Source organism: Nothobranchius furzeri, unplaced genomic scaffold (genome assembly GCF_043380555.1).
Source record: "Nothobranchius furzeri strain GRZ-AD unplaced genomic scaffold, NfurGRZ-RIMD1 Scf176, whole genome shotgun sequence".
NCBI lineage: Eukaryota > Metazoa > Chordata > Actinopteri > Cyprinodontiformes > Nothobranchiidae > Nothobranchius > Nothobranchius furzeri.
Window position 1 is genome coordinate 5,001 of NW_027223192.1, and position 9,672 is coordinate 14,672.

The window sequence follows — 9,672 nt, forward strand, 5'->3', positions numbered from 1 at the left end:
GGACTAGGGAGGCTCTGCCGTGCCCCCTTGAGGTCTAAAGGATGACCAGTAGTTGTGGTTCTCGCCCCGGGACTTGGGTCATAGTATAGCCCAAGGGGGACACTTGTGTCGGACTAGGGAGGCTCTGCCGTGCCCCCTTGAGGTCTAAAGGATGACCATGAGGTCAAAAGGATGACCAGTAGTTGTGGTTCTCGCCCCGGGACTTGGGTCAGAGTATGGCCCAAGTGGTGCACTTGTGTCGGTCTAGGGAGGCTGTGCCGGTCCCCCTGGAGGTCTAAAGGATGACCAGTAGTTGTGGTTCTCGCCCCGGGACTTGGGTCAGAGTATAGCCCAAGTGGAGCACTTGTGTCGGACTAGGGAGGCTGTGCCGGGCCCCCTGGAGGTCTAAAGGATGACCAGTAGTTGTGGTTCTCACCCCGGGTCGTGGGTCCGAGTCTGGCCCGAGTAGAGCACTTTGGTCGGCTACCGGGGGGTGTGCCGTGCCCCCTGGAGGTCTAAAGGATGACCAGTAGTTGTGGTTCTCGCCCCGGGACTTGGGTCAGAGTATAGCCCAAGTGGAGCACTTGTGTCGGCCTAGGGAGGCTGTGCCGGGCCCCCTGGAGATCTAAAGGATGACCATGAGGTCAAAAGGATGACCAGTAGTTGTGGTTCTCGCCCCGGGACTTGGGTCAGAGTATAGCCCAAGTGGAGCACTTGTGTCGGCCTAGGGAGGCTGTGCCGGGCCCCCTGGAGGTCTAAAGGATGACCAGTAGTTGTGGTTCTCGCACCGGGACTTGGGTCAGAGTACAGCCCAAGTGGAGCACTTGTGTCGGTCTAGGGAGGCTGTGCCGGGCCCCCTGGAGGTCTAAAGGATGACCATGAGGTCAAAAGGATGACCAGTAGTTGTGGTTCTCGCCCCGGGACTTGGGTCAGAGTATAGCCCAAGTGGAGCACTTGTGTCGGACTAGGGAGGCTGTGCCGTGCCCCCTGGAGGTCTAAAGGATGACCAGTAGTTGTGGTTCTCGCCCCGGGACTTGGGTCAGAGTATAGCCCAAGTGGAGCACTTGTGTCGGCCTAGGGAGGCTGTGCCGGGCCCCCTGGAGGTCTAAAGGATGACCATGAGGTCAAAAGGATGACCAGTAGTTGTGGTTCTCGCCCCGGGACTTGGGTCAGAGTATAGCCCAAGTGGAGCACTTGTGTCGGACTAGGGAGGCTGTGCCGTGCCCCCTGGAGGTCTAAAGGATGACCAGTAGTTGTGGTTCTCGCCCCGGGACTTGGGTCAGAGTATAGCCCAAGTGGAGCACTTGTGTCGGACTAGGGAGGCTGTGCCGTGCCCCCTGGAGGTCTAAAGGATGACCAGTAGTTGTGGTTCTCGCCCCGGGACTTGGGTCATAGTATAGCCCAAGTGGAGCACTTGGGTCGGACTAGGGAGGCTGTGTCGTGCCCCCTGGAGGTCTAAAGGATGACCAGTAGTTGTGGTTCTCGCCCCGGGACTTGGGTCAGAGAATAGCCCAAGTGGGACACTTGTGTCGGACTAGGGAGGCTCTGCCGTGCCCCCTGGAGGTCTAAAGGATGACCAGTAGTTGTGGTTCTCGCCCCGGGACTTGGGTCAGAGTATAGCCCAAGTGGAGCACTTGTGTCGGACTAGGGAGGCTGTGCCGTGCCCCCTGGAGGTCTAAAGGATGACCATTAGTTGTGGTTCTCGCCCCGGGACTTGGGTCAGAGTACAGCCCAAGTGGAGCACTTGCGTCGGACTAGGGAGGCTGTGCCGGGCCCCCTGGAGGTCTAAAGGATGACCAGTAGTTGTGGTTCTCGCCCCGGGCCGTGGGTCTGAGTATGGCCCAAGTGGGACACTTGTGTCGGACTAGGGAGGCTCTGCCGTGCCCCCTTGAGGTCTAAAGGATGACCAGTAGTTGTGGTTCTCGCCCCGGGACTTGGGTCATAGTATAGCCCAAGTGGGACACTTGTGTCGGACTAGGGAGGCTCTGCCGTGCCCCCTTGAGGTCTAAAGGATGACCATGAGGTCAAAAGGATGACCAGTAGTTGTGGTTCTCGCCCCGGGACTTGGGTCAGAGTATGGCCCAAGTGGTGCACTTGTGTCGGTCTAGGGAGGCTGTGCCGGTCCCCCTGGAGGTCTAAAGGATGACCAGTAGTTGTGGTTCTCGCCCCGGGACTTGGGTCAGAGTATAGCCCAAGTGGAGCACTTGTGTCGGACTAGGGAGGCTGTGCCGGGCCCCCTGGAGGTCTAAAGGATGACCAGTAGTTGTGGTTCTCACCCCGGGTCGTGGGTCCGAGTCTGGCCCGAGTAGAGCACTTTGGTCGGCTACCGGGGGGTGTGCCGTGCCCCCTGGAGGTCTAAAGGATGACCAGTAGTTGTGGTTCTCGCCCCGGGACTTGGGTCAGAGTATAGCCCAAGTGGAGCACTTGTGTCGGCCTAGGGAGGCTGTGCCGGGCCCCCTGGAGATCTAAAGGATGACCATGAGGTCAAAAGGATGACCAGTAGTTGTGGTTCTCGCCCCGGGACTTGGGTCAGAGTATAGCCCAAGTGGAGCACTTGTGTCGGCCTAGGGAGGCTGTGCCGGGCCCCCTGGAGGTCTAAAGGATGACCAGTAGTTGTGGTTCTCGCACCGGGACTTGGGTCAGAGTACAGCCCAAGTGGAGCACTTGTGTCGGTCTAGGGAGGCTGTGCCGGGCCCCCTGGAGGTCTAAAGGATGACCAGTAGTTGTGGTTCTCGCCCCGGGCCGTGGGTCTGAGTATGGCCCAAGTGGGGCACTTGCGTCGGACTGGGGAGGCTCTGCCGCGCCCCCTGGAGGTCAAAAGGATGACCAGTAGTTGTGGTTCTCACCCCGGGTCGTGGGTCCGAGTCTGGCCCGAGTAGAGCACTTTGGTCGGCTACCGGGGGGTGTGCCGTGCCCCCTGGAGCCATGGGAGTGAGCTCCAGCAGACTGGTATTTTTCGGAGAACCAGGCCCACACTCCTCAGACTTTGTGCCCAGGGACAGGCCACCAAAATCGGCCGCGGCTCGTGCACTTTGCCCCTGCGTTTCTCCCAGAACCAGAGCCGGAAAAATCCCAAAATTGATGCCCAGAGATAGTCGACTCTGCCTGGAATAGATTGCCACCCAAACCCGCCAACTCACGCTGGTTTTCCGATGGCCTCACCTACTAACCCGAGCATGGTCATCGCTCGCACCTTCCAAAACCTCCAGGGGCGCAGGCACTTTTCATTTACTGGCCATAAGGCCGACCGCCTTAAGCGTTAAGCGATAAGCGAAAGGCTTAGTTTGGACTTAGTTTTTGGAGCGACGAGGTCGCCGTTTTGTCAATTCTGAACCGATTTTCACGCGGTTTTCGACTGCCTGCGCCTGGGGAGCCGCCCAGAAGCCCCAGGCAGTGTTCTGGGTGGACTTCCGGACCGGTCCGGACCCGGTACCGGCCGGGGGAACCGCACCACGCCTCTCGGGCGTTTCTACACCGATTTTCGCGGGGTTTTCGACTGCATAGACGGGGCCACCTGCTGCAGGGCCCGAGGGAGGGCCTTACTGAGCTGGGTCCGACGCAGGGCCCGGTTCCTGGAGCCCGCTGGGGGGGGGGGGGGTTCTCTAAGGCTCACGGCGGGCTGCTGAGGGGCCGGATCGGATGCAGACAGGCGCTCCTCTGCCCAGGTCTTTGCTCCCCTGCCCCACTAGGAATGGAAGACACACTGCCAACAGCTTCTGGAGGGTGATGGGCCCTGCTGCAGACCAGGTCCGACCCAGGTTTCAGCTATCCCACCCCGCAGGGACTTAAAGACACACTGCCATCAGCTTCTGGAGGCTGCTGAGCTCTACTATAGAGCAGGTCCGACCCAGGTTTCAGCTCCTGCAGCCCACTAGGACTTAAACACACACTGCCATCAGCGTCTGGATGGTGATGGGCCCTGCTGCAGACCAGGTCCGACCCAGGTTTCAGCTATCCCACCCCGCAGGGACTTAAAGACACACTGCCATCAGCTTCTGGAGGCTGCTGAGCTCTACTATAGAGCAGGTCCGACCCAGGTTTCAGCTCCTGCAGCCCACTAGGACTTAAACACACACTGCCATCAGCGTCTGGATGGTGATGGGCCCTGCTGCAGACCAGGTCCGACCCAGGTATCAGCTCCTGCACCCCGCAGGGAATTGAAGACACACTGCCATCAGCTTCTGGAGGCTGCTGAGCTCTGCTATAGACCAGGTCCGACCCAGGTTTCAGCTCCTGCACCCCGCAGGGAACTAAACACACACTGCCATCTGCAACTGGAGGCTGCTGAGCCCTGCTGCAGACCAGGTCCGACCCAGGTTATGGCTCTCCCACCCCCCTGGGACTTAAACACACACAGCCATCAGCTTCTGGATGGTGATGGGCCCTGCTGCAGACCAGGTCCGACCCAGGTTTCAGCTCCTCAACCCCGCAGGGACTTAAACCCACACCGCCATCAGCTTCTGGAGGGTGATGGGCCCTGCTGCGGGCCAGGTCCGACCCAGGTTTCAGCTCTCCCACCCCGCAGGGACTTAAACACACACAGCCATCAGCTTCTGGGGGCTGCTGAGCCCTGCTGCAGACCAGGTCCGACCCAGGTTTCAGCTCTCCCACCCCGCAGGGTCTTTAACACACACACTGCCATCAGCTGCTGGAGGCTGCTGAGCTCCGCTATAGACCAGGTCCGACCCAGGTTTCTGCTCCTGCACCCCGCAGGGAATGAAAGACACACTGCCATCAGCTTCTGGAGGCTGCTGAGCCCTGCTGCAGACCAGGTCCGACCCAGGTATCGGCTCTCCAACCAGGCAGAGACTTAAACACACACACACACACACACACACTGCCATCAGCTTCTGGGGGCTGCTGAGCTCTGCTGTAGACCGGGTCCGACCCAGGTTTCTGCTCCTCCACCCCGCAGGGACTTAAACACACACTGCCACCAGCTTCTGGAGGGTGATGGGCCCTGCTTTAGACCAGGTCTGACCCGGGATATAGCTCTCCCACCCCGCAGGGACTTAAACACTCACTGCCATCAGCTGCTGGAGGCTGCCGAGCTCTGCTGCAGACCAGGTCCCACCCAGGTTTCTGCTCCTGCACCCCGCAGGGACTTAAACACACACTGCCACCAGCTTCTGGAGGGTGATGGGCCCTGCTGTGGACCAGGTCCGACCCGGATATCAGCTCTCCCACCAGGCAGGGACTTAAACACACACTGCAATCAGCTGCTGGAGGCTGCTGAGCTCTACTATAGACCAGGTCCGACCCAGGTTTCAGCTCTCCCACCAGGCAGTGACTTAAAGACACACTGCCATCAGCTGCTGGAGGCTGCTGAGCTCTTCTATAGACCAGGTCCGACCCAGGTTTCAGCTCTCACACCAGGCAGGGACTTAAACACACACTGCCATCAGCTGCTGGAGGCTGCTGAGCTCTGCTATAGACCAGGTCCGACCCAGGTTTCAGCTCTCCCACCAGGCAGGGACTTAAAGACACACTGCCATCAGCTGCTGGAGGCTGCCGAGCCCTGCTGCAGACCATGTCCGACCCAGGTTTCAGCTCTCCCACCAGGCAGGGACTTAGAGGCACGCTGCCATCAGCTTCTGGAGGCTGCTGAGCTCTGCCATAGACCAGGTCCGACCGAGGTTTCAGCTCTCCCACCCCGCAGGGACTTAAACACACACTGCCATCAGCTGCTGGAGGCTGCTGAGCTCTGCTATAGACCAGGTCCGACCCGGGATATAGCTCTCCCACCCCGCAGGGACTTAAACACACACTGCCATCAGCTGCTGGAGGCTGCTGAGCTCTTCTATAGACCAGGTCCGACCCAGGTTTCAGCTCTCCCACCCCGCAGGGACTTGAACACACACTGCCATCAGCTTCTGGAGGCTGCTGAGCTCTGCTATAGACCAGGTCCGACCCAGGTTTCTGCTCCTCCACCCCGCAGGGAATTAAAGACACACTGCCATCAGCTTCTGGATGGTGATGGGCCCTGCTGCAGACCAAGTCCGACCCGGGTTACAGCTCTCCCACCAGGCAGGGAATTAAACACACACTGCCATCAGCTGCTGGAGGCTGCTGAGCTCCGCTATAGACCAGGTCCGACCCGGGTTCCTGCTCCTGCACCCCGCAGGGACCAAAACACACACACTGCCATCAGCTTCTGGAGGCTGCTGAGCTCTTCTATAGACCAGGTCCGACCCAGGTTTCAGCTCTCCCACCAGGCAGGGACTTAAACACACACTGCCATCACCTTCTGCTGGCTGCTGAGCTCTGCTGCAGACCAGGTCCGACCCAGGTTTCAGCTCCTGCACCCCGCAGGGAACTAAACACACACTGCCGTCACCTTCTGCTGGCTGCTGAGCCCTGCTGCAGACCAGGTCCGACCCAGGTTTCAGCTCCTGCACCCCGCAGTGGATTAAAGACACACTGCCATCAGGTTCTGGAGGCTGCTGAGCTCTGCTGCAGACCAGGTCCGACCCAGGTTATGGCTCTCCCACCCCGCAGGGACTTAAACACACACCGCCGTCAGCTTCTGGATGGTGATGGGCCCTGCTGCAGACCAGGTCCGACCCACGTTTCAGCTCTCCCACCCCGCAGGGGATGAAACACACACTGCCATCAGCTTCTGGAGGCTGCTGAGCTCTGCTAAAGACCAGGTCCGACCCAGCTTTCAGCTCTCCCACCAGGCAGGGAGTTAAAGACACACTGTCATCGGCTTCTGGAGGGTGCTGAGCCCTGCTGCACACCAAGTCTGACCCAGGTTTCAGCTCATCCACCCCGCAGGGACCTAAACACACACTGCCATCAGCTTCTGAGTGGTAATGGGCCCTGCTGCAGACCAGGTCCGACCCAGGTTTCAGCTCCTCCACCCCGCCATCACCAGCTGGAGGCTGGCTGCTGCTCCTGCACCCTGCCATCAGCTGCTGGAGGCTTCTGTTCCTCCACCCCGCCATCAGCAGCTGGAGGCTGGCTGCTGGAGGCTGGCTGCTGCTCCTCCACCCCGCCATCACCAGCTGGAGGCTGGTTGCAGCTCCTGCACCCCGCCATCAGCTGCTGGAGGCTGCCTGCAGCCCCTGCACCCCGCCATCAGCTGCTGGAGGCTGGCTGCAGCTCCTGCACACCGCCATCAGCTGCTGGAGGCTGCCTGCAGCTCCTGCACCCCGCCATCAGCTGCTGGAGGCTGGCTGCTGCTCCTGCACCCCGCCAGCAGCTGCTGGAGGCTGGCTGCTGCTCCTCCACCCAACCATCAGCTGCTGGACGCTGGCTGCTGCTCCTGCACCCCGCCATCAGCTGCTGGAGGCTGGCTGCTGCTCCTCCACCACCCAACCATCAGCTGCTGGACGCTGGCTGCAGCTCCTCCACCCCGCCATCAGCTGCTGGTGGCTGGCTGCAGCTCCTTCACCCCGCCATCAGCTGCTGGTGGCTGGCTGCAGCTCCTTCACCCCGCCATCACCAGCTGGAGGCTGGCTGCTGCTCCTGCACCCCGCCATCAGCTGCTGGAGGCTGCCTGCAGCTCCTGCGCCCCGCCATCAGCTGCTGGAGGCTGGCTGCTGCTCCTGCACCCTGCCATCAGCTGTTCGAGGCTGGCTGCAGCTCCTCCACCCCACCATCACCAGCTGGAGGCTGGTTGCAGCTCCTGCACCCCGTCATCAGCAGCTGGAGGCTGCCTGCTGCTCCTGCACCCCGCCATCAGCTGCTGGAGGCTGCCTGCAGCTCCTGCACCCCGCCATCATTTGCTGGAGGCTGGCTGCAGCTCCTGCAACCCGCCATCAGCTGCTGGAGGCTGGCTGCTGCTCCTCCACCCCACCATGACCTGCTGGAGGCTGGCTGCAGCTCCTTCACACCGCCATCAGCTGATGGATGCTGGCTGAACGCTGGAGGCTGGCTGCTGCTCCCACACACCGCCATCAGCTCCTGGAGGCTGGCTGGCTGCTGGAGGCTGTCTGCTGCTGCTCCTCCACCCCGCCATCACCAGCTGGAGGCTGGCTGCTGGAGGCTGGCTGCAGCTCCTGCACCCCACCATCAGCTGCTGGAGGCTGGCTTCTGCTCCTCCACCCCGCCATCAGCTGCTGGGGGCTGGCTGCTGGAGGCTGGCTGCAGCTCCTCCACCCCGCCATCACCAGCTGGAGGCTGGTTGCAGCTCCTGCACCCCGCCATCAGCTGCTGGAGGCTGCCTGCTGCTCCTGCACCCCGCCATCAGCTGCTGGAGGCTGCCTGCACCTCCTGCACCCCGCCATCAGCTGCTGGAGGCTGGCTTCTGCTCCTCCACCCCGCCATCAGCTGATGGAGGCTGCCTGCTTCTCCACCCCGCCATCACTAGCTGGAGGCTGGCTGCTGGAGGCTGGCTGCAGCTCCTCCACCCCGCCATCAGCTGCTGGAGGCTGCCTGCAGCTCCTGCACCCCGCCATCACCAGCTGGAGGCTGGCTTCTGCTCCTCCACCCCGCCATCAGCTGATGGAGGCTGCCTGCTTCTCCACCCCGCCATCACTAGCTGGAGGCTGGCTGCTGGAGGCTGGCTGCAGCTCCTCCACCCCGCCATCAGCTGCTGGAGGCTGGCTGCTGCTCCTGCACCCCGCCATCAGCTGCTGGAGGCTGGCTGCTGCTCCTCCACCCAACCATCAGCTGCTGGACGCTGGCTGCAGCTCCTCCACCCCACCATCAGCTGCTGGACGCTGGCTGCAGCTCCTCCACCCCGCCATCAGCTGCTGGAGGCTGCCTGCAGCTCCTGCACCCCGCCATCAGCTGCTGGAGGCTGCCTGCAGCTCCTGCACCCCGCCATCACCAGCTGGAGGCTGGCTTCTGCTCCTCCACCCCGCCATCAGCTGATGGAGGCTGCCTGCTTCTCCACCCCGCCATCACTAGCTGGAGGCTGGCTGCTGGAGGCTGGCTGCTGCTCCTCCACCCAACCATCAGCTGCTGGACGCTGGCTGCAGCTCCTCCACCCCACCATCAGCTGCTGGACGCTGGCTGCAGCTCCTGCACCCCGCCATCAGCTGCTGGAGGCTGGCTTCTGCTCCTCCACCCCGCCATCAGCTGCTGGAGGCTGCCTGCTGCTCCTGCACCCCGCCATCAGCTGCTGGAGGCTGGCTGCTGCTCCTGCACCCCGCCATCAGCTGCTGGAGGCTGGCTGCTGGAGGCTGGCTGCAGCTCCTCCACCCCACCATCAGCTGCTGGACGCTGGCTGCAGCTCCTCCACCCCACCATCAGCTGCTGGACGCTGGCTGCAGCTCCTGCACCCCGCCATCAGCTGCTGGAGGCTGGCTTCTGCTCCTCCACCCCGCCATCAGCTGACGGAGGCTGCCTGCTTCTCCACCCCGCCATCACTAGCTGGAGGCTGGCTGCTGGAGGCTGGCTGCAGCTCCTCCACCCCACCATCAGCTGCTGGACGCTGGCTGCAGCTCCTGCACCCCGCCATCAGCTGCTGGAGGCTGGCTTCTGCTCCTCCACCCCGCCATCAGCTGACGGAGGCTGCCTGCTTCTCCACCCCGCCATCACTAGCTGGAGGCTGGCTGCTGGAGGCTGGCTGCAGCTCCTCCACCCCGCCATCAGCTGCTGGAGGCTGGCTGCTGCTCCTGCACCCCGCCATCAGCTGCTGGACGCTGGCTGCAGCTCCTCCACCCCGCCATCACCAGCTGGAGGCTGCCTGCTGCTCTTCCACCCCGCCATCAGCTGATGGACGCTGGCTGCAGCTCCTCCACC